Raw genomic sequence first — 24,551 nt, forward strand, 5'->3', positions numbered from 1 at the left:
CAGAACCAGCCCCAATCAGTCTTATGATTTCCAGCGGGGGGGAGGGTTGGGGGGGGTCGCGCACCGGCGGGGGGCTGTACAGAATTCCAATACGTCTGGCGTCAATCTTCACAGCGACCCCTTATGGTCCAAGCCATCCCCTGCGTCCCCCCGATTCCACAGTTGACCCCCAAGCAGGTGTTGTGGGGCAGTAGGAAAAAAGGAAAAAATACCCCCACTTCAGGCCCCTCCAGACTTCACCAGAGCTGGGGAGCAATGCACCGGGGTACTAATAAGTTGTTGCCCTGGCTGCCGCCGTCTATCGTGAGCAAGGAACCGATGTGGCAGCCAGAGAGCACCAGCAAAATGGTGGTCGCAGTTAATGGCCGCCGCTGCGCCAGCTCTGTCCCTGCTGCCGGCAGGGAGGACCGTGAACCTTCTTGCACCCCCTAAATGTCAGCTGAACCTGAGGGTTAATGTGGCAATCGTCCAGGGCAATAGTGGAGCCTGGCCACTGTGCGCAATGTCCGCTCTAACACCAGCCCCAGATTAATTCCGGCCGCCCCAGCTGCTTCGCTGCGTGGCCCGCGACTCACTCCAGTCCTCGACTGCGGGACTCACCCGATGACTGTCTCTCATGCAGTGCAGGCTCCCCGGGCAGTGTAGTCCCAATCCCCGGCCGCAAGAGCCGGCACCGCCGTGTCTAGGGAAGCAGTCAGGCCTCTCGCGGCTCTGTCTCTCCGCGCAGCGCACTGCGCCCAGCCGAACTCTGGAGCTCCGCCGCGGCATTCTTCAAAATCGATGACGCGGCTTGTCGGCGCGCTCTCGCCGCAGGCCACAGCAGTCGTTCTCCGCTTTCCTCACCGCGTTTTCCCTCCGGATTTTGCAGGATCGTGTCACCGCTTTACCGCAGCAGCGGGCAGTTGTTTTTAAGTCGTTTACAACTGCACAGGAACCAGGATAGTTGAAGGATAGGCTGACAAGGGAGCTCACCACTTATGCAGCCATCTTGGTAGCTGGCTAGCTCCGCCCCCGTGTACCTCAACCTCTTCAGAATAAATAAGGATGCCGTCTATGTACACCACTACACATAGGTCCACATACTCCTTCAAGACATTGTTAAGGAAATACTGGAAAGCCGCTGGGGCATTACAAAGCCCGAACGGCATCACAGTATATCCATACAATCCATAACGTGTCTTGAAGGCAGTTTTCCATTCATCCCCTTCACAGACATGCACCAAATGGTACGCGCCCCTCAGATCCAACCTGGTGTAAATCTTGGCATCCCTCACCTGGTCAAGAAACACCGAAATAAGTGGTAATGGGTATCTTTTGCAAACTGTGTACTTATTGAGCATGCAATAGTCCACACAGGCCCCAAGTATTCTTTCAAGTGTTTTGTCTCTGGCACAGACAGCGCATACACACGACAAGCCGGTATGGTTTCCCCCTCTACCAGATCTATTCGACAATCATATTCTCTGTGAGGTGGTAACTGTTCTGCCTTGGTTTCACTAAAGACATCTCTGTAAGATTGGTACTCTAAGGGCAAAATCACCTCTTTTCGACTGCTGTAGCTCGTACAAAAGGGAATGACTATGCAGCTGCCTGTGTGGGACTAAGGGCCCAATGTAGGAAGCCTAATTCCGGTCGGTAACGGCCGAAATGTCTAAATTTTGGCCGATACCGACCGGAATTAGGCTTTTCATATGTAGGTGGCATCATTTCAGATTCGGTAATTTACCGAATCGGTATTTAAGAATTCGGTAAATTACTGATTCTTAACAATACCGAATCGGTAAATTACCGAATCTGAAATATAGGGAGCACTCAAATGAGTGCTTTTCCCATTTTAGGATTCGTTATTTACCACCAACTAGAAGTTGGTGGTAAATAATGAAAACCTCTGAAAAAGCAATTTGTTTGCTTTCCCAACAATGACATGTTGCAGACATACATGCCCTTAGGGCATGTATGTCTGCAACATGTGCACCCATACACAATTGAGGGGTGCAACAGGGTGTCAAAGTGACACCCTGCCACCCTTCAATGTTTCCCCTTTTACCGAATCGGTATTTACCGATTCGGTAATTGGCATTCATTCCTATGGGCCTCCAGGCCCATAGGAATGAATGTCAATTACCGAATCGGTAAATACCGATTCGGTCATTACCGAAACTTACCGATTCGGTAATTTTTTACCTACATCCCATTTGCCTGTTCTTAAATACCAAGTCAAAAAAGTTCAAGTTTAAAATTTGTATAGCGCACTACTCACCCAGAGGGTCTCAAGGCACTTGAGGGACGGGGGGTGCTTTACTTATCGAATATCCAAGTTTTTAGTTGTTTTCTGAAGGAGAGGTGGTTCTGTGTAAGGCTGAGGTGGGTGGGGAGAGAATTCCAGGTCTTGGCCGCTAAGTAGGAGAAGGATCTTCCCTCCATGGTGGATCTTTAGATGCGTGGAATTGCGGCGAGGGCTTGTTTGGACGATCGTAGTTGGCCGGTGGGGGTGTAAAAGGACAGGCGGGTGATGAGGTATTCGGGTCCTAGGTCATAGAGGGCTTTGTGTGCGTGGGTGAGGAGACGGAACGTTATTCTCTTGTTGACGGGGAGCAAGTGGAGGTCTTTCAGGTGACCGGAAATGCGTTGGAGTTTTTTATGTAGTTTGGCTGTGGTTCCGGCGTAAAGGGTGTTTCCGTAGTCCAGTCGGCTTGTGACCAGTGCATGGGTGACCGTCTTTCTTGTTTCGGTGGGGATCCAACAGAAGATTTTTTTGAGCATACGTAGGATGTTGAAGCATGATGATGAGACGGCGTTGACTTGTCTGGTCATCGAGAGGGAGGAGTCCAGGATGAAGCCCAGGTTACGTGCGTGGTCCATTGGTTTGGGTGCGTTTCCCAGGGCCGGTGGCCACCATGAGTCGTCCCAGGCGGAGGGGGATGATCCTAAGATTAGGACTTCCGTTTTGTCCGAGTTCAGTTTTAAACGGCTGTTCTTCATCCACTCGGCTTCTTCTTTCATCCCTTCGTGTAGGTTGGTTTTGGCGGTGTTTGGGTCTTTGGTGAGGGAGAGAAATAGCTGGGTGTCGTCTGCGTAGGAGATGATTTTGAGGTTGTGTTGGCGCGCGATGGATGCAAGGGGACTCATGTATATGTTGAAGAGGGTGGGACTGAGTGATGATCCTTGTGGTACGCCGCAGATGACTTCGGTGGCCTCTGATCTAAAAGGGGGGAGGCAGACTCTCTGGGTTCTTCCGGCGAGGAACGAGATGATCCAGTCCAATGCTTTTCCTTGTATTCCGACGTTGCTGAGGCGTTGTATAAGGGTGCTATGACAGACTGTGTCGAAGGCTGCGGAGAGGTCAAGTAGGATGAGGGCAGCTGTTTCTCTGTTGTCCAGTAGAGTTCGAATGTCGTCTGTTGCTGCGATGAGGGCGGTCTCGGTGCTGTGTTTGGCTCGGAAGCTGGACTGTGAAGGGTCAAGGGATTTGTTGGATTCGAGGAAGGCGGCGAGCTGACTGTTGACAGCTTTCTCAATGACTTTGGCAGGGAATGGGAGGAGCGAAATGGGGCGGTAGCTCTTAAGTTCAGTGGGGTCTGCTGTGCGTTTCTTCAGGAGGGTGCTGAGTTCGGCATGTTTCCAGCTTTCCAGGAAGGTAGCGGAGTTGAGGGAGCAGTTGATGACGTCTCGGAGATGGGGTGCGATAATGGAGTCTGCTTTGTTGAAAATGTGGTGGGGACATGGGTCGGTTGGCGATCCTGAGTGGATGGAGTTCATCAGGCGGATGGTGTCTTCAGTGGTGATTGGGTTCCAGGCGCAAAGGTTGTTGGAGGGGGGTTTTAGTTCGGAGGTGGGTGGGGTGGACTGGTCGCCAAAGCTGTTATGTATGTCAGCGATTTTGTTGTGGAAGAACGAGGCTAGAGAGTCGCAGAGGTCTTGGGAGGGAGTGATGTCGTGGGTGCCGGCGTTGGGGTTGGTAAACTCTTTGACGATGTTGAATAGTTCCTTGCCGTTGTGGGCGTTGTTGTCGAATTGATCCTTGAATGCTGATTTCTTGGTGGATCGGATCAGTTGGTGGTGTTTGCGGGTGGTGTTCTTGAAGGTGGCCAGGTTGTCAGTGGTTGGGTTTTTTCGCCAGGCTTTCTCGAGGGTGCGACAGATCTTCTTGGATTTCTTAAGGTCATCATTGAACCAGGGGGCTTTTCTGCTACCATGCTTGATTTGATTGTTTTTCAAGGGTGCTAATTTGTCAGCGCTGTGGGTGATCCATTGTGTGAGGTTGGTGGCTGCTTGGTTTGGGTCCGATGATTTGGCAGGAGGGTTTTGGTGAAGCGATGAGAAGAGCTGGTCGGTGGTAATTTTGTTCCAGTTTCTGCGGGGAATTGGTTGTGGGTGGTTGTGGGTCGCAGTCTTTTTGTAATTGAAGTGAACGCAGCTGTGGTCCGTCCAATGGAGAGCTGTGGTGTGATTGAAGGAGATGTGCTTGCTGGAGGTGAAGATTGGGTCGAGCGTGTGCCCGGCATAGTGGGTGGGGGTGTCAACAAGTTGTTTGAGTCCGAGATTGGCGAGGTTGTCCAGAAGGGTGGTGGTGTTGCTGTCGTTGTTCTTTTCCAGGTGAAAGTTGAGGTCTCCCAGTAGAATGTAGTCCTCGGAGGGGAGGGCGTGTGGGCTGATGAAGTCAGTGATGTCTTCGCTGAATTGTGTGCGGGGTCCTGGTGGCTTGTAGATGAGGGTGCCTGTGAGTGTGGTCTTGGGGTCGGTGTGGACCTGGAAGTGTTCGGCGGCTGCAAGGTTATCGTCGGAACTGGTCGTGATGCGGATGGTGTTCTTATGGCGATGGCGATGCCTCCTCCTGTTTGGTTGATGCGGTCCTTTAGGATGATCTTGCAGCCGTCCGGGATGGCTATGGCGATGTCTGGCGTTGATGAGGCGTTCATCCAGGTTTCTGTAAGAAAGGCGACATCCGGCGATGTGGTGTCGAGTAGGTTCCAAAGTTCAATGGCGTGTCTGTGGACCGAGCGGGTGTTGAGCAGGATGCACTTCAGGTTGTTAGTGTCAGAGCTCTGTTTGGAGTTTGTGGATTTGGTGTGGGTCCTGATGCAGTCGAACTTGCAGGAGTGGCAGGTGAAGGGTCCATGGGTGTGTCCTGGGGCGGCTTGGTAGCAGTCTGGGAGTCGGCCGGGATTAAGTGCTGAGAGGGTTGCAGCATCGTACGTTATGCGGGTGGAGTGGATTTTGCGGGGGCCAGGGGGTTTGGCGCTGGGCGCGGTCCAGGCGCGGACGGGCGTAGACGGGCTTACCTTTGGCGCACCTTCGGCGCGCATAGGGCGAGTCCGCTGCGCGTGAACGCTGCGCGTAGGCTGTTCTGACATAAGTGGATAGTGGGGGGGCGGAGCGAGGGAGGGTCAGCTGGGAGGCGGGAGCGGGGTGGAGATATGGGCTGGGAGGCACAACAACAAAATGGCAGCAAAACAAAAGTGAAACAGGACGAGGTTGGGCACAAGCAGGGATATTGCTATAATGTGCGGGTAGGAGTGTTCTGCTTAATTCAGATACTCTGTCCATCACCACCCCCTTTTCTGAATCGTTTTGTCCACCATAAGCGTGGAAGGGTATGCTCAGACATGAGTCCCTTGCTCACTGCACCATCAGGATTCAAGCAAGCCGGACCGAAGACGGCTGTAATGCCAGAAACCGGTCCCCGGAAGCTTGTTTCCTTTTCAGTAAAATAATTGGCTTGGTAGTTTGGTCTGCCCTGTTCCCATGATGCACTGGGCCAGGGACAGACTAATTTGCATGTAGCCAGGTTCTGAGCTGGGATGGTGCAGTGAGTAAAAAACGGTGATGGATCAAGCCCTGATCTGTTGACTGGGTAGGAGTGTTATGCTGGTCCTCGTGGCTGCAGAGACAAGCTTCACCTCTTCACCTGAGATCATCCCGTCATCGCCTGGTTCCTTCCTGGTCACTGGCTAGTTACCCAGACTCTGTCCCCTCTGCTTTCCAGTTCTTCACTTCTTCGATCCACTCTTGGATCCACCCGGACACTTTTCCTCTGGTCGCCTGCAGCACTTCTTTGCAGATCTCCATAGAAAACGGTGACGAAACCCGACATGAAAAGACACCTATGCACCCGGCTTCCCTGGGTGAGATAACACGAGTACTCCAATGATCCAGTGGGTCTTGACTATCGAAGTGTCCTAGTTTAAAGGGGTTTTACCGTAGTCCATCCGGAAGTGTCCTTAAACAGTAACTTTGTAACTTCTTCGTTCTCCATTATAAGTCAATGGTAACTCGCAACTGTGTTTAGACACTGCACCCGTCTCCCATGGGTCTCCTACTTCCTGACCTTTGGTTGTTTACTGTAGCCCCAGCGATTCCCTAGGCCCTAGGCCTATTCACTATTTCTGAAGTGGTTCTTATACCACTTACTTAGTATATGGTTTTTGAGGCCCCTAGGGCATAACTGTATTTGTGCAACTTATCGTATGCTAATTGAGTAACTTGTAATGTACTTCGATCTCTGACCTCATAAAGAGTGCAGAGAGTGTTGTGTTAGAAATAAATACATATATATTTGATATATACCTGGTGTGGTGCCCTTTCATTCGGTATTCAAGGGATTATAATTGGTAAAACAGCTTGCTTCACATGCTCTCTGAAGTCTTAGCCTATGACTGCTGGTCCATGATACCACTAGGATAGCTTGTCTATAAGGTTGACTTTACAACCACCATCAATAAGGGTAGTTTATACTGGTGCAAGGTGCCCACTAGAATAGTGGACATCATATGCCAGGCTAACTTCTCACATTGGTGTGCAGCGGATGGGATAAGAGCTTGCTGTTGTTTTACCATATAATCTTAAGATATCATTTAAAAGATCACATTAAGGTACCTGTAGGTACTTATAATACTTTAAGTTCTACTGAACTTAGCAATTGTAGAGGAAAGGGCTTAGCACACCCTGACTACAACTCCTAGAGAGGTTCTAGTAGGAAAACATTTAGTGTAGGTAGGTGCACACACCACACCTCACTAGAAAATGTCCTTGGAAGCAGGCCCTTGGGGACCTCTTCAAGAAGACACCCAGAGGGTGCCCTCTAAGTATGACTCATTCACTTTTAATGAACTTAGAAGCATGTTTGCAGTCAGAAAGTTAAAACAAGGACAGAGTCCAACCTTTAACCACCTGATAGATCTCTTAGTGGCTCATGATGTAAAGAATGCATCAGACCCAGGGAACGAAGGTAGTGGAGAGGGGGCTATCCATCAACAGAGGAAACTCCAATTGGAGAAGATACACTGGTCTCTGAAGAGGATGATAACCAGGATGCAGTAGGTGAACCTGACCTGGGATACACAGGACTATATGGAGGTGGAGAGGGCCATGGTAGGCCCCCCTCTAACCTTCCAAGTAGGCCTAACCATGGAAACAGAAGGAACAGATCACTGTCCAGTGGTTCTGGTCATTCTGGTTCCTCAGAAGCGTCCAGTGCCTCGTTAGGAGGAGGATGACTTCCCCTCAGAGGAGAGAGCACAAAGCTAGGATGAAGGAAGTAAATCTCAGGATCAAGAGGCAAGAAGTTGCCCTTGCAAAAGAGACCCTTGCTCTTGAAAGAGAGAAAAAGTTAAGTGGGTTAGAACCCACATGTGGCAGCGATATTCCTAGAGATAGGGAAAGGTCTCATGACCATAACAACCCAAATAAGATTGTACCTTTCTACAAGAGTGGGGATGACATCCACAAGAGGATAACTGCTTTGGAGAGGCCTGCAAAGTACAGCAGGTACCCCAGAGTCAGTGGGCAGCAATCTTATGGCTCTCCTTTTCAGATAAAGGAAGAGACAAGCTCCTCACAGTTAGTGATGAGGATGCTAACAACTACACTGTCCTGAAGAGTGCTCTGATAGATGGGTTTGGCTTAACCACTGAGCAGTATAGGTTGCTGTTCAGAGACACCCAGAAGACACAGACTCAGTACTGCACTGACTTTGTAGATTGCGCTACTAAGGCTCGGGAGGGCTGGTTACTGGGCAGTAAGGTCAATGACTATACAGGATTGTATAATTTGATTATGAGAGAACAGATTCTTAATAATTGTCAGAACCAGTTATTGCATCAATACCTGATTGACTCTGATCTGACCTCTCCCCAAGAATTGGGAAAGAAGGCAGACAAATGGGTCAGAACCAGGGTGAAGCAGAAGGTACAGAACCAAGGTGGTGATCACAAGAAGCAAGACCAAAAGGATGGGGAGAAAGCAAAAGACCAGGGGCCATATTATCAAGCCTGGGCGATAAAATTATCGCCGCTTTATCGGCAGGAAACGGTCGCTAAAGTGGCGATAAAAGGCTTGATAATAGGCTCTATGGAATTCCAATCGAAGCCCATGTTAGATGTGAAGGACATCTAACATGAGCTTCGAATGGAATTCCATAGAGCCTATTATCAAGCCCATTATCGCCGCTTTATCAGCAGTTTCCTGCCTATAAAGCGGCGATAATCTTATCGCCCAGGCTTGATAATATGGCCCCAGAAGTCTTCGCCAGGGCCACAAAAAGCTTCTAATGAGGTGGTTCTAAGAAATCCAAAAAGAAAGAAGGTCCTAAGAAACCATGGTGTAACTTTTGCAAGGTTAATACTCACTGGTCCAGTGATTGCACCAAAAAGGAGGCAGCTCCAGCCACCATTGCCCCTAAGGCAACTGTTCCCCCTAGAACAGCTAATAATGGTGGTTCTCAACAGAAGGGTGTAGTAGGGTTGAAACTGGGAACTGAGGTGGATTCTGGCCTCGTCAGAAAACCAACTCAAGCTGTTCTTGTCTGTGATGTGGACATGGCTATGTCCTCTACTGTGAGCCCCAGTAACTTGGGCAAGTACAGACAGACTCCTTTAATTAATAACAAAGTGGCTCAGGCCTACAGGGACACATGTGCCAGTGTCACAATGGTGACGCCCAACTTTGTGGACCCTGGACAGATCATACTAGGCGACAATTACCTAGTGACCAATGCAAGAAATGTCACTACCACCCATAGTATGGCAATTGTTAATTTCTCCTGGGGAGGGGTAACTGGCCTCAAAAGAGTTGTTGTTAGTTCAGACCTCCCTGTAGAATGTTTGCTTGGCAATGACCTAGAATCTTCAGTCTGGTCTGAAGTGGACTATAGGACTCATGCCGAGATGTTAGGTATATCAGCACATGTCCTCGCTGTGACCAGGTCACAGGCCAAAAAGTGCAACACTGAACAGGCCCACACCCTTTGCTCTCACTTCGATGCTGGGGTAGCAGTCACAGCGTGTGAATGTGACGCAAAAAGGTGTTTCTGCGCACGCGCGAAGCTACATTTTCATAAGGGTATACAGCACCATGAGGGGCGGTGCTTTAGAGAGAGACGGAAACGTCAGAAAACCAGGAAGCGCGCATCTATAAAACGAGCAAGACTGAGCTGGGAAACACATGAAACCAGATCACGGCTGTTCCGCTCCGTAAGATGAAGGCGTAGAGAAATGGCACCATGGACAGAATGCTCAACCCTGGGTTCAATATTGTTCTTTTGTTTAACATCACATTCCATTTCAGACATTTGGGCGGCCTGTCCTGAGGTCACTGTGACTCGCGAGATTCTCAATGAAGGATTTCACAGGCTGTGGGCCCACATCTGGATCACAAAGAATTCCCTGGGAGTTGTGGAGGTTGCTGCCGTCCCCTCGACCTTGGGACTTACTCCTGTGTTGTTGCCGCTGCCGCCGCTGCCGCTGTTGCCGCTGCCGCCGCTGCCGCCGCTGCCTCTCGCCGCACCCGCTCCGCGGGTGCCGCTTCGCGGCTCCAGGAAGTACTAAAGCTCCGACCAAAGCGCTGGACTCCTTGAGGCGCTTAAGGATCACATCGGGCCGGCGTTCAAGCAGGGACTCGGAGGTCCAGGAGTCCCTGCTTCCACAGGTGCGCTAGCGGACGCGCCCACCACCAGACACGCCCCCCGCCTGGCCAGTGAGAAAAGGCGCGTGTCTCCTTTCCGCCCTGTGTTTCACCTGGGAGTTGTGGAGGTTGCTGCCGTCCCCTCGACCTTGGGACTTACTCCTGTGTTGTTGCCGCTGCCTCTCACCGCACCCGCTCCGCGGGTGCCGCTTCGCGGCTCCAGGAAGTGCTAAAGCTCCGACCAAAGCACTGGGCTCCTTGAGGCGCTTAAGGATCACATCGGGCCGGCGTTCAAGCAGGGACTCGGAGGTCCAGGAGTCCCTGCTTCCACAGGTGCGCTAGCGGACGCGCCCACCACCAGACACGCCCCCCGCATGCAACGTGCTTATTTCACGCCCTGCTAGGCGCTCAGCGGGACGCGAGCGGGACGCCGAGCGAAGCCCGAGCAAAGGGCGGGCAGTCTGTGGCAGTCAGGGGCTGTCAAGGCTGGGCTGGGCCACGTCCCTTTCCTTTCTAACAGCAGTGCCCACATACGGCTGTGTGAGGCCCTTGGTGTTCCCTACATCCATGCCTACCCGCTCAGGAAGACCTCTCAGGAGTGAAGGTGAAAGAGGAGCTATTGCCGGGAGCCCTGTAATTGGAACCATGGACCGATTTATCACTAGGGTGGCGGCTGTAATAGAAAAGGAGATCGCCATGTCGGAGCGGCGCCTATCTGAGGTCTACCTCCCTTCAAGACGCTCATCATTGGGGGCCGCTGCACAGGCGCTTACCCCGGCCTGCGAGCGGGCTCAACCTGCCCCCACTGTAGGAGTTCTTGGTGATTCTACAGACCCTCCCCAACTGCTTGAAATAAGGCAAAATATAGACAGGTTGGAACATCTGGCTGCGCTTCTTCCTAGTGGTATTGAGGAAGAGGGTGGTCTTAGTATATCATCTCCACCTGTATCACCTAAACCCCTAAACAAAGCCATTAGCCAGCCTTTATTGCCAAAATCGCCCACCCCCATCATTATAATAACAGACGGGGTGTCAGATGGGGGGCCTTCAAGTAGTCAGACTCCCGAAACTAGGCAGGACAAGAGGACCACAAGTAAAAAGGCAGGGCATCGTAAAAAGGGTAGACTGGTGAGACAGGCGGCACTTTACCAAAAAACAATAAAGCCCTTGGGTCTTGGTGTGAAAAATGTAAGGGGCCTGACTACGGAGAATAAAGCCGAGGCAGAAGGGGATGTCGTGGTCTCCCCCAAGGGGCCACTCACTAATGATATCACCGTTAATGTCTCCAAGCTCCCTGACCCTGTAACTATTGAAAATATCCTAGAGAGGGTAAATAGTCTCTTGATGCCCCTGCTAACACAGGTTAAGAGCCTGGGGGCGAGAATAGACAAATTAGAGCAATCAACCCTCAACGGGTTTTACTCACTCAAAACTACATTTAAACAACTAGCCAGAGTGAGTGAAAACCCGGACACGGGCCTAAAGGAGAGCGAGCTCCCAGCAGTTTCCTTACCACCACAGAGAGACCCCAAGCCCCCAAAAAGTTTAAATAAGGTTGATACTAATAGATCACAAACCCCAGTTCCCAAAACTTCTCCCCCTCTTAAAGTAGGGCCGAAACCTAAGGGGCCAACAGCACATTTAGAGGCTGCCACAACTAAGCCCAAACCACTTCTACAAAAACAGCCCCAGACAACCAGTGGCAAAGCGAAAGATATCCAAACATCAGGCTCACGTGACAAAGTTCAGGGACTAGTAACAGGGAAAGTCACCAGATCAGCCCCCCAACCTACATCTCCAACTACCACTTCATTGGCTCCTAGAAATCCAGTACGTCGGACCCCTCCAATAAACCTCCCGCCAGACTGCCAACCTTTTGTTGCAGTTCTGGTAAACGTTCCCCCACTAAAGAAAGGCCAGTTGGAAAATCACCAATCCCTCAAGAATAAGTGCATGCACTGGCTAAAGTCAAATAAGCCAATTCCGTTGGGTGTGGATGGGATTATTCTAAGTGTCCGTAGAGTAGGCTGGGTAGGGCAGGGTAAAAAAAACCAGGAGGGGGACTGCATAATAATACATTTTCAAGACCCCAGAGTAGTGCCCTCCATCTGCACTCCAATAAAAAATATGGGGGCCCCAGGGGTTAAAGTAGTAGACCTATCCTACTTCTACCCAAGGCAAATTGTTAGCCTAACTGGAGAAAGCCTAAGCTCCCCTGATTTTTGCCAAAATTGGGAGACACCTTGGGCCGGGGCACCTGGGGGTAGAGGGATGAACCCACTGTGGGTGTCAGGGTCCCACTGACTGGAGGAGGATGACCCCTGGGTATGTACGAATGTAGCCTCAGACAAAGAATCTGTGAGTAGTCTAGATCCAATGGTAGTATTACCCTCCCAAATTGACTCTCCCTCAATTGGAGATATTAGCGGGATGGTAGCTCCAAAAGACATCCCGCAAGATCATTGCTCCCTTCAACCATCCTTGATGAGGACCACAGACAAGGATACTCTTGCGACCAGCGATACTTCAGCTGTGACGGACCTAGTATTTAAGGTTTTCAGCTGAAATGTCGCAGGGATCGCAAGGAAGTTGGCTCTACCCGACTTCACTGCATGGGTTGATGAACACTCTTTGTGTATCTTCCAAGAGACCTGGAGCTTAGTGCCGGTACACAGGGTGGGATTCTCTTCCTACTCTGTCCCTGCACTAACCTCGGAAACCGGAAGAGGGCGACCTTCGGGCGGCCTGCTCATTTGGGTAGCAGCCTCCCTAGACTGTAGAGTAGAGGATCTTCACACAGGTTGCCCGGACATCCAAAACATTGCCTTAATAGATCAACGGGGAAGACTGGTTTTAAATGTCTATAATGTTTATGCCAGAGGGACTAAGGGTGGAAGAAAGTCACCTGTAATATCTCTTCTTGAGACCCTCCTAAATAAAACCCCTTACAAGTTGCGTACACTGGTCGTGGGCGACATGAACTGTACGTTCGAGCCTCTGGGCTCGGATGTTGCCCTTGAACAAGATGAGGAGGACATTAGGTTGGGGATCCCTGTATTGGAAATCCCATCCATCAGAAGGTGGTCAGAAGTGGCGCTACAGTTATACTCCCTGAGCCTGGAATTAAATCTAAGGGCAGCCAACGGGAGGACAACCTCGGATAGGGGGGGTGCCCATACCTACAATAGACCAGGACACACCTCCAGGATAGATTACATACTGGTAGACGTGTATCTATGGAACCATGTGAGGGACATGCTGGTGGTCCCCACGACTGAAAGCGACCACAATCCACTTTCCTTAAGCATGGATCAGTGGTGGCGACCTGTAATAGAGGGTCAGGATAACCCGGTAGTAGTGCCCCCCGATGAGTCTGAAGTCTCGCCCTGTGGCAGACGAATAAAATGGGCTAAACTGGTCCTATCGGAGGCAAGGGTCGGAGAAATTTTATCCCTCTTAAATTAGGCAGTGACAACCCTGGGGTCCCCCCTAGATGGGGTGGGTAGGGCGAGTGGACTTTTTGTCTCCCTAGTAGAGGCCTTGACTAATGTGTTTACCATCCACTCTAGTAAGTTGGGTAACAAGAGAAGCAAAAAACGAGAAGATGGCTGGTATACTCAATTATGTAGGGTACACAAGGCAAGGCTTGTTGAGGCAGTAAAGTACAAATCCCACAGCGACATACAGGTAGCAAGGAAGGCCTACAACAGATCCCTCAAAAGTGCCAAGAGGGAGTGGGAAGATAAATTCTGGGAAGATCTGCTCCAAGCTAGCAAATGTAGGGACTCAAGGGCTTTTTGGAATCTTATAGGCTCACGGAATAGGCCCGAGGCAGCTATGAGACCCTGTAACATCCCGCCACAAAGTTGGGTAAAACATTTTGGGGCTTTATACCTCCCGGCACACGGGGAACCGAACGTTAGGGCGAACTCCCCACTAGTAATTGAACCGCACGCCTATGATCTCTTTACCCCTTTAGAGATTGAAAAAGTAATAGGGTGGGTAGCCCCCCGCAAGGCAGCTGGCCCAGATGGCCTTCCGGGGGACCTTATGAGGGCATACCCAGTGGAGTGGGGAAGGGTCATTGCTGCTCTCCTTAATGACATCATGATGGGAGGGCCAGTGCCAGAATCGTGGAAAGGGGCGGTGGTGGTACCGATTTACAAAAAAGGGTGTAGAGAAACCCCGGGGAACTACCGCCCCATAAGCCTGATAGACTCCACCCAAAAGATAGCAGGCAAAGCCATACTTGGGAGGATTCTTCACTGGGTGGAGGAGAATAAAATACTATCGGACCTTCAGGCAGGTTTTCGGGCAGTAATGGGGACAATAGAGCAGGTGTTCAGGTTGGCACTTCTGGGGTGGAAGGTGGTGGAGCTAGGCAAGGGCAGTCTATATCTGGCCTTTATAGACCTAAAGACTGCCTTTGACCTAGTCCCCCGGGAAGAGTTATGGAGGGTGCTTCATGAGCTGGGATTGCCCCCTTACATCCTGTCCCTCCTCATTAGCCTCCATGCCCACACCTTCGCGCAGGTCCGCTGGGGTAAAAGCGGAGAGCTCACTGAGAAAATACCGGTGTCCAGGGGCGTGAGACAGGGTTGCGTTCTGGCGCCCACCCTATTTTCACTATATGTGAACGGGGTGGTAGAATATCTCCAACTAGAACCAGCCGACGCCCCTTGTCTCGGAGGAGTGCGGATCCCCACCCTGCTATTTGCGGACGACACGCTTTTGATCTCCAAGACTCCGCAAGGTCTCCAAAAACTGCTAACCCGCTTTCAGGATTTTTGTGCTGCAAAGGGCCTAGTAATTAACTTGGACAAAACTAAATATCTAGTCCTAAATCCCCCAAGGAAACTGGGCCGCCCACCTATGCTCAACTCTGTCGCCTTGGAGAAAGTATCTGAATTCGACTACCTTGGAATTCGGATAACGGATAGAATGTCCTGGGCACCCCACATCGATAAGATGGTCCTTAACCATAAGAGGGTAGGAGGAGCCTTGTTGAGGGAATTCCGGGCTTCACCTAGGAGATCGCTTACCCCAGTAATTGATATCTACAAGGCCAAGGTAGTAACATCGGCCTTGTATGGGGCAGAACTGTGGGGTCACTGCCGTCTGGAGGCCCTGGCTACAGTGGAAAGTAAGCTACTAAAAACCATTATCGCCATCCCCCCGAGCACCCTAACTGTACCTGTGTTGCTGGACACAGGCTGCAAAAGCATCAAAGACCAGGCCCAACTTCGCCCCCTCCTTTTATGGACACGAATCTGGAGGGGTGAAGAACTAAAATCATATGCTGATGGACTGGCGGAAATAATGAGCTTGGGTGGCTGGGCAAAAATAAGATGGCTGAGAGACACTAAAAAGCTTCTGGAGAAAATCGGACTGGGGGACTATTGGTCAACTCGTTCAGCCCCACCAAAAGAGGTCGTGAAGAGTCTTTACTGGAAATGGACTGCGGAGCATCTAGTTACAATCCCGAATCATTGCAAGTCCACTGCTGCTTTTTTACTAGTAAAAGACGTTGTGGCATTTGAGCCTTATTTGGACCTCATCACCCTCCCTTTTGACCGAGCACTATATTTTAAATTTAGAGTTGGTTCACTTCCGCTTGGGGCTGTGGTATCAAATTGGAAATCAGCTGCTCATATGTCCCCCAACTGTGCATGTTGTCCGAGTAGGATAGAGTCCATCACGCATATCCTGTTTGAATGCCCGGACTATGCAAAGCCCAGGAGCTTTTGGCTTAAACCTCTTTGCCGAAATATGGGTACACGTAGTTACCTCGTAGCTTTGCGTATCCTAATGACGGACACATCCCCCCCAATTGTATGTGGAATAACAAAATTTTTAAAACAGTTTTGGCTCATTCGTTGCAAGAGACTGTCAGTAGCGGTTTAATTCTCTTTTTAGCTAAATTATTCTGGGCATTTATGTCCTTTTATCTTTTTTAAATGAGATTTAATATTGACTTCTTATGTAATGGTTTTGTACATTTGTAAATGGCTGTATTGTACTTGTGCTTATAAGATATCTTGCATATCGAATAAAAGCTTATGACTGACTGACTGAACAGGCCCTGGATTCTGAAATAATGGACCAGTTGCCTACCAAGAGGAGAAGCAGTAGGGTTAAGGCAGTGCCTTCCACCTTGCCTCAGAATGAGGTTCAGCCTTCCAAGGAAGCTGATTGTGAGACCCAATAAGGAACTGTCCTAGAAGAGCTTGAGCTTGATCAGGTTGAGTTTCTTGGGCCATGGTGACCTTCAAGGGCAGATCTGAGGCAGGAGCAGTTGGACTGCCCTTCTCTTGAACCCCTCAGACAGAAAGCTGCTGCTGAGGCTGCTGGGAATGCTAATGGAACCCATAGAGTGTATTGGGATGAAGGGCTCCTGTATTCAGAGGCTAGAGACCCCAAGCCTGGTGCTTCCAGGAGGTTGGTCATACCTTTGGCCTTCAGGGGCTTCCTTCTTACATTAGCCCATGATATTCCCCTTGCAGGACATCTTGGACAGAACAAGACTTGGGACAGGGTTGTCCCTCACTTTCACTGGCCCCACATGTCAGAAGACACCAAGGAGTTTTATCACTCCTGTGTCACATGCCAAGCCAGTGTCAAATCAGATGGCACCACACAGGCCCCCCTAATACCACTACCTGTGTGGGGGTTCCCTTTGAAAAAGTTGGGATAGACATTGTTGGACCAACAGATCCCCAAACAGCACCTGGGCACAGGTTTATTCTGGTGGTAGTGGATCATGCCACCAGATACCCAAAAGTTATTCCCTTAAGGGCCACAACAGCACCTATTGTGGCAAGAGCCCTCCTGTGAGTTTTCTCAAGAGTGGGTTTGCCGAAGGAGGTTTTCTCAGACAGAGGTGCAAACTTTATGTCTGGATATTTGACTGCTATGTGGAAAGAGTGTGGAGTAAACTACAAGTTCACCATACCCTATCATCCACAGTGCAATGGTCTGGTGGAGAGATTCAACAAGACCTTAAAAGGCATGATTGAGGGTTTACCTGAAAAGCTTAGGCGAAGATGGGACCTCCTACTGCCCTGCCTTTTGTTTGCTTACAGAGAGGTCCCACAGAAGGGGGTTGTCTACAGCCCTTTTAAACTTTTATTTGGGCACCCTGTAAGAGGACCCTTTTGTCTGGTGAAGGAAGGATGGGAGTTACATCTCAAAGCTCCAAAGCAAGACATTGTGGACTATGTGCCTGGTCTCCGCTCCAGGATGGCTGAGTACATGAAAAAGGCATCCATAAACCTTAAGGCTAGCCAGGAATTGCAAAAGGCCTAGTATGACCAAAAGGCTGTGCTGACTGTTTACCAGCCAGGGCAGAACGTGTGGGTGTTGGAGCCAGTGGCCCCAGCAGCACTCCAAGACAAATGGTCTGGACCCCACAATATTGTTGAACAGAAGGGAGAGGTAACCTATTTGGTTGATCTTTGAACTCCCAGGAGCCCCCACAGGGTGCTTCATGTCAACAGATTGAAAGCATATGTTGACAGGGCAGACATGGGCTTGCTCATGGCTACAGATCTGCTTTCTCAGAACCCTGATTATGGTTCAGTTGATGGTGTAGCCTTGGCAGGCAGCCTCACTGATCAGCAGCAGAAGGACTGCAGACAAGTTCTACAGTCCTACAGACATATGTTTTCTCTGACTCCAAGTCAGACTACCTGGTGCACTCATGAAGTGGACACTGGGGACAGTCTGCCTGTCAAGAGTAAAATCTACAGGCAACCTGATCATGTCAGGGACTGTCTCAGGACAGAGGTCCAAAAGATGTTGGAGTTGGGAGTTATTGAGCCCTCAGCGAGCCCTTGGTCCAGTCCAGTAGTCCTGGTGCCTAAACCTCCCACCCAAGATGGTAAGAGAGAGATGAGGTTTTGCGCGGATTACAGAGGCCTCAATGTTGTCACTAGGACAGATGCCCACCCAATAACAAGAGCAGATAAGCTCATTGACAGATTGGCTTCTGCCAAGTTTTTGAGTACATTTGACTTGACAGCTGGCTACTGGCAGATCAGACTAGCTGATGATGCAAAAGGCAAAACAGCATTTTCAACCCCAGGAGGTCATTATCAATTTGTGGTAATGCCTACAGGGGATGGACTTTACAGTGGAACATAGACCTGGGACTGACCATGCCAATGCAGATGGACTCTCCAGATATTTCCACTTAGAACATGAAGACTCCACTGGTCAAGGTTAGTTTAATGTCCCTGCGTTTGGGGGGAGGGGGGGTTGTGTAGGAGAGTAGGGTCTGCTTCCTATGATCACCCCCACTTTTTGCTGTGATTCTCTGGTTTTTCGACTTTAGTGTGGCTGTGGGCCTGCTAATCGGACCCACAGCCCAGCTGTTCTCTCTCTAAATTGATACCACGTACTTTAGGATATACCTGATTGGGTATTGGGCCACCTTTGTGAGCCCCTGTATAGTGTACCATAGGTACCCAGGGCATAGGTGCATCCAAGGCTTACCAGGGGCTGCAGCATGTGTTATGCCACCCCTGGCTGGCCATCCAAACTGACACCACAGGCTGATCACTCAGGTTGGGTAAGGTGGTGTAATCACCCCTTACTTAGATATAGTATATCTATATCTACCTTATATATAGACACATATGTACCTTTAAGTCACTCCAATGGTAGACCTCGACAATCCTGGAGGCAGAGTGCTTGGTTTTATGTGAGAGGGTGCCCTACCATGAGCTGAGCCCCTCTGCAGCTTTTGGAACCATCTCCTTATAGCTGTTCTATGATATAGCCATACCATATACTCTTAAGTGCATTATAATCCTCGCGGATAATGCTAACTTTGGTTTGGCTTTATCAAAACATGTCGTGCAAGGTGTCAAACACTTTGGAATATTCCTCCCCCGCCAATTCTGGTGGTGGGGGTAGCATTCCACCCTTCTATAGGGAAAAGACATGTATGTTCCTGCTTTACCTGGTTAAAGTTAAACAGAGCCCCAGCATCACACAATGGATGCTGCTGCCACAGACACGAGTCTGACCTCCTGCTGCTGGGGGAACTCCAGCAAGGGAGGCCTGGACAATAGGTTTCCTGTCGAGGGAGGTGCTAGCACCTCCCCAGACAGCCTGTAGTGTATTGGGGCAGGGTGGGTTGAATGGAAAGATGCTTTTCCAGACACTGCCTGGGGCACACAAGGTGCTCCATGCATAGCCCGGTTCAAACCAGTTGCTGAGGCACTCCAGCCCCGCTCTGGCGTGAAACTGGACAAAGGGAAAGGGGTGTAACCACCCCCTTCCCAGGTCCACCCATAGGAGGGATCTAGCAGGTAATCCAGCCCCTAAAATCAGTATAAAGATAGGAGCTGTGTCCGGAGACTTTAGATTATCATGGAACGAAACTCTGATACGAAACTCTTGGACCTTCAACATTCTATTCTGACTAGAAGACTGAAGACATCTCCCTTGTGGTCAAGGAGTGACCACCCTGTGCAAACAGGCACCACCAGTAACTTGCTTTTTCGATACTCCCACCAGAACCCGAAGGCTCAGCGACACAGGAACTGGACTCTCAGACTTCTCTGACTTTGACCCACATTCACAGGAAAGCTGAGACCTGTGGCAGACACGAGAGATGTGGGACTGGACACCCTGGACATCCTGCATTTTGCTAACAGCTCAACTACTGAGGTATCCTTGTGATTATGCTTTGGAGTACGAGGAGCCCCATACCCGAGAGGCATTTGCACCAGAGCTCAGCCCTCCACACTCCACGAGTGCTGCATGGAGCCCACTCTTGCATTTCAGCTCAACGCGTCTTCCTGGTTGCTAGCTGCTGGCTAGTGAGCCCCCTGAAGACAAACATTTGAGACTAAACTACTTTCCTGGTTGCTCCAGGCTTTCTCCAGATTCCCAGCAAAGGAGAAGCTCCTCAAACCTTGCTGGTCTGACCCGAATCCAATCTTCACTTCCTGCGTGGATTGCGTTTGCCAAGGCTTGTTGGGTCCAGTCCGGATACCGACACCGCAGTCAACTAGAACCTTTGGGTGACAGCTCGAATCCAGCTCCTGGTTGTCATCGACCCCTCCTGGTCCTCGTGGCTGCAGAGACAACCTTCACCTCTTCACCTGAGATCATCGCGCCATCGCCTGGTTCCTTCCTGGTTCCTTCCTGGTCACTGGCTAGTGACCCAGACTCTTTCCACTCTGCTTTCAATTTCTTCACTTCTTCGATCCACCCTTGGCTCCACCCGGACACTTTTCCTCTGGTCGCCTGCAGCACTTCTTTGCAGATCTCCATAGAAAACTACGACGAAACCCGACACGAAAAGACACCTATGCACCCGGCTTACCTGGGTGAGGTAACACGAGTACTCCGATGCTCCCGTGGGTCTTGACTCTCGAAGTGTCCAAGTTTAAAGGAGTTTTGCCGTAGTCCATCCGGAAGTGTCCTTAAACAGTAACTTAGTAACTTCTTCGTTCTCCATTATAAGTCAATGGTAACTCGCGACTGTGTTTAGACACTGCACGCGTCTCCCATGGGTCTCCCACTTCCTAACCTTTGGTTGTTTAGTGTAGCCCCAGCGATTCCCTAGGACTTAGGCCTATTCACTATTTCTGAAATGGTTCTTATACCACTTGCTTAGTAAATGGTTTGTGAGGCCCCTAGGCATAACTGTATTTGTGCAACTTATTGTATACTAATTGAGTAACTTGTGATGTACTTCGATCTCTGACCTCATAAAGAGTGCAGAGGGGTTGTGTTAGAAATAAATACATATATATTTGATATATACCTTGTGTGGTGTCATTTCATTTGGTATTCACGGGATTATGGGGCATATTACCAAGGGGGGCGATAGGCAATAATTCTATCGGCCTATTAGCAAGCTGTTGCTAACTGATGTTAGCGACAGCTTGTAGGCGATAGCGAGCGGTTTGGGGCCCGCTTTGCATGTCAGCGATATTTATCGATAATGACATGCAAAGTGGGCGTACCCAACCAGTTAGCGACTGAAAGCAGTCGCTAACGTCGCTATCACCTATTAGCAAGGCAGGCATAGCGTTGGAAATATTCGCGCTAAGCGCGAATATCTCCAAATGCTAACACCTGCCCAGACCAGTTCTTAGCCATGTTATCCAATGGGAGGTGGATAACATGGCTAAGAGCATTTCGTCGCTAATGCGTGAATATCGCTGTATTCTCAGCAATATTCAAGCATTTCGCCGCCATCGCTGGATATTTTAGCACAATGGAGAAAAACGTTACTAATAGCATGTTTTCTCCGCTAACATATCCAGCGATAGGCAGCGATAAAAAAATCGTCACTAAGCCTATTTAGCAATAAATATCGCTACTTGTTGGTAATATGCCCCGAAAATTGGTAAAACAGCTTGCTTCACATGCTCTCTGAAGTCTTAGCCTATGACTGCTGGTCCATGCTACCACTAGGATAGCTTGTCTATAGGGTTGACTTTACAACCACCATCAATAAGGGTCGTTTGACTGGTGCAAGGTGCCCACTAGTATAGTGGACATCATATGCCAAGCTTCTGACAGTGCTGAATGTCCTTGTGCCACTATGGATGTGCTGTATTTACAATACAGTGCTCTATGGAGCAAAGATTAACAGATGCATCATAAATTCTGACGCATCTGGTGGCACAAAAGTGACGGATTGCTGGAGTTGCTCATGAAAGTGATACAAAAAGCCCTGAGTTATTCCTTCCGCCTGGTCTGTGCAGGCGTAGGTATTTTGACGCAGTGAAGGCGTAGCGTGACGCAGTGAAATCTTGTCGCTCTCAGTGCGTCAGTTCAACAAGGCTTTTTGCATGGGAACGCACACCCTGCATACATTATACCTGACACAGGTATAATGTGATGCAGGGCTTTACAACGTGACGCATCTCCCTAGATGTGTCACATTGTAAATCAGGTGCAACATTTGCGCCGCAGCTACGTCACAATACAGATTTTTATACGTGCCCTGTATATGGCTGTGTGTACATTGTGTGTCTCCGTCCACATGCAGCATACAAATGTGCCGGATCTGGTAGCCCAGTTGGGCGGATGCAGCCACGCAAGAGCTCTTTGCGTGACCTCATTGTCACCGATTCAAATCAGGGAGGATCCACTCAGCCTTTCATGGCTCTCATGTGAAAAAATGGGCCCTAGTGCAAGAAAGGAAATAGGCCACCTTGTTTATGTTTGAAATATAAAATACCGCAATAATCAGGGTTCATGGGTCCCGCAGGTCTGTGGGCGCCAGTGCCACTGCACCTGCTACACCAACGGAAGCTACGCCTCTGTCATGCAGCTGGGTAACATCAATTACTTAGTGCCACAAAGAGCATTAGAACTACACTTTACATATTGTTAAACGACAAAAACAACAGCTTTGTCAGTTCTTGCTCTGTTTCAAGCACTCCATAAAATCTGTATGAACCCTCTCCGCATTTTCCTACTGATAACAAATCCCTTTGCTCCCAGAAATAAACTTTCTGGGCGGTTTGTGCACATTTGAATGGGAGATGAGACCTTGGAAGAGCCCAGCCCTTCCCCGGACTGCGAGTCACCTCAGAGAGCAGAAACAAAGCCCGTCCTCTGCCCATCACTGACCCGAGCGAATCCGTGGAGCAAAGGTGAGAACAAAGATGAAGAAATACAAGAATTATGAAAACTGATCAATGCGAAAAAATCCCTAAATTAGTGCCGTATTTAAAAAGCTGAGAAAACAAAACAGAATGTAAAGAGTAAACTGAAGCCAAATAAAGTCGCAGTTTTATCCTTGTCACAGATAATAATTATGCAAGAAATTCATATTGCAAAATAAACTATCTTATTTTTTTATTACATATTCTTCAGTCTGCGAAGAAACTGTCAAAATTTGCCATTTTGATTATATTTCAAGTTTCCATGATAGGGTATTGGGTAAAGGTTTCAATAAGCAATAATCATGTCTCGGTTAACCCTCATTGGCTATAATACTGTCACTGCGCAAAGCTAAACAATTTAGGGGCAGATTTATGTTAACTGGCGCATCCCCAGGGATGCGCCAGTTAACGTGTGCCACAGTGCGCCACAACTCCGCCACCTATGGTGCGCCGCATTTATAATGCGGCGCATCATGGTGCAAAAACGGCACAGATGCGTGACGCATCTGTGCCGGAAATGTGGCGCATTGCTGGAGTTGCGTCGCAAGCGCGACGCAGCTCCAGCAAGGCTCGGGGGTACACCATCTGCACAATGCTGCGTCAAGACCTACGCCTGCTTCAAGCAGGCGCAGGGTTTTAACGCAGCATTGCCCTGAAAGTGACTGAGTGAAATCTCATAGATTTCACTCAGCCACTTTCAGGAGGCGTTCCTGCACAGGAACGCCCCCCCTGCGCAGGAACGCCTCCTTATGGCGCAGTGCTTTACAACATGACGCATCTCCTAGATGCGTCACGTTGTAAATAGGGCGCATTGTTTGCGCCGCAGTTGTGTCAAATAAAGTGATGCAATTGCGGCGCAAAGAGGCGCAACGGCCTCATAAATCTGCCCCATTGTGTGAATTTCATTCCCACTCGCCCTAGTAGCTCATGTTACAAAGAACATGAACCATTTCAAAAGATTTTATATGTTTATGCATAACTACACCTCCACTGCTTCTGACAGGCAATGTAAGACATATGTTGGCGTTGTTTTACTAATTTCCATCAGCTCTCTGCCCCAAACTGTCGCTAGCCACATGCAGAGAATTCTAGGAAATCGTATGCTAAATAGCTGTCCAGGTAAGCAGCACCCTCCCTAGTTATGGATTTGATGCTCAAGACAGATATCCCTTCACACAAAGATGAGATCTAGGCTGCTAGCCATGGGTTGTGGAAAATATAAGAAGCACAAATTCATAATAGCATCCTCATAGGGCCCACTGTCTTCAAATGTTTATTAGAGGAGGAACAGCAATAATTTAAAGGAAAATAAATTATAGCTACATTTTTCCATATTCCATACTGCACGTCTGCCATTTCATGGCACTACATAGTTGCATTTGCTGCATTTAATTTTTAGCTTTAGGAGGTACAATATACTGGTTTCCTGGTTTTCAAAACATTTTAGGGGAAGATTCACAAGGAAGTGACGCATATGCATAGATGCATAAGTTTCCTTGCGTCAGTGCTGAATGTCCTTGTGCCACGATGGATGTGCTATATTTACAATACAGTGCTTCATGGCTCAAGGATTAACAGATGCATCAGAAATTATGACGCATCTGTTGGCACAAAGTGACGGATTGCTGGAGTTGTTCATGAAAGTGACGCATAAATCCCCAACCCATTCCTTACCCCTGGTCTGTGCAGGTGTAGGGATTTTGATGCAGTGAAGGCGTAGAGTGACACAGTGAAATCTTGTAGATTTCAGTGCGTCAGTTCTACAAGGCTTTATGGGTCGGAACGCCCACCCTGCAAACATTATACATGACGCAGGTATAATGTGATGCAGGGCTTTGCAACGTGAGGCATCTCCCTAGATGCGTCACATTGTAAATGGGCCGCAACATTTATGCTGCAGCTGCGTCACAATACAGATTTTTATACGTGCCCTGTATATGGCTGTGTGTACGTTGTGTGTCTCCGTCTGCATGCAGCATACAAATGTGCCGTATCTGGTAGCCGACTATGACA

The 24,551-nt window shown here is 49.4% G+C and overlaps 1 non-coding gene across 1 annotated transcript; it reads right to left on the reverse strand.

Annotated features, from left to right (window-relative positions):
* Window positions 1–22,749: 22,749 nt before the first annotated feature.
* LOC147679113 (U4 spliceosomal RNA) lies at window positions 22,750–22,889 on the reverse strand. The gene has a single exon (XR_015301888.1). It is a non-coding gene; the product is annotated as a U4 spliceosomal RNA (small nuclear RNA).
* Window positions 22,890–24,551: the final 1,662 nt, after the last annotated feature.

This window comes from Lissotriton vulgaris, chromosome 11 (assembly GCF_964263255.1).
Source record: "Lissotriton vulgaris chromosome 11, aLisVul1.2, whole genome shotgun sequence".
NCBI lineage: Eukaryota > Metazoa > Chordata > Amphibia > Caudata > Salamandridae > Lissotriton > Lissotriton vulgaris.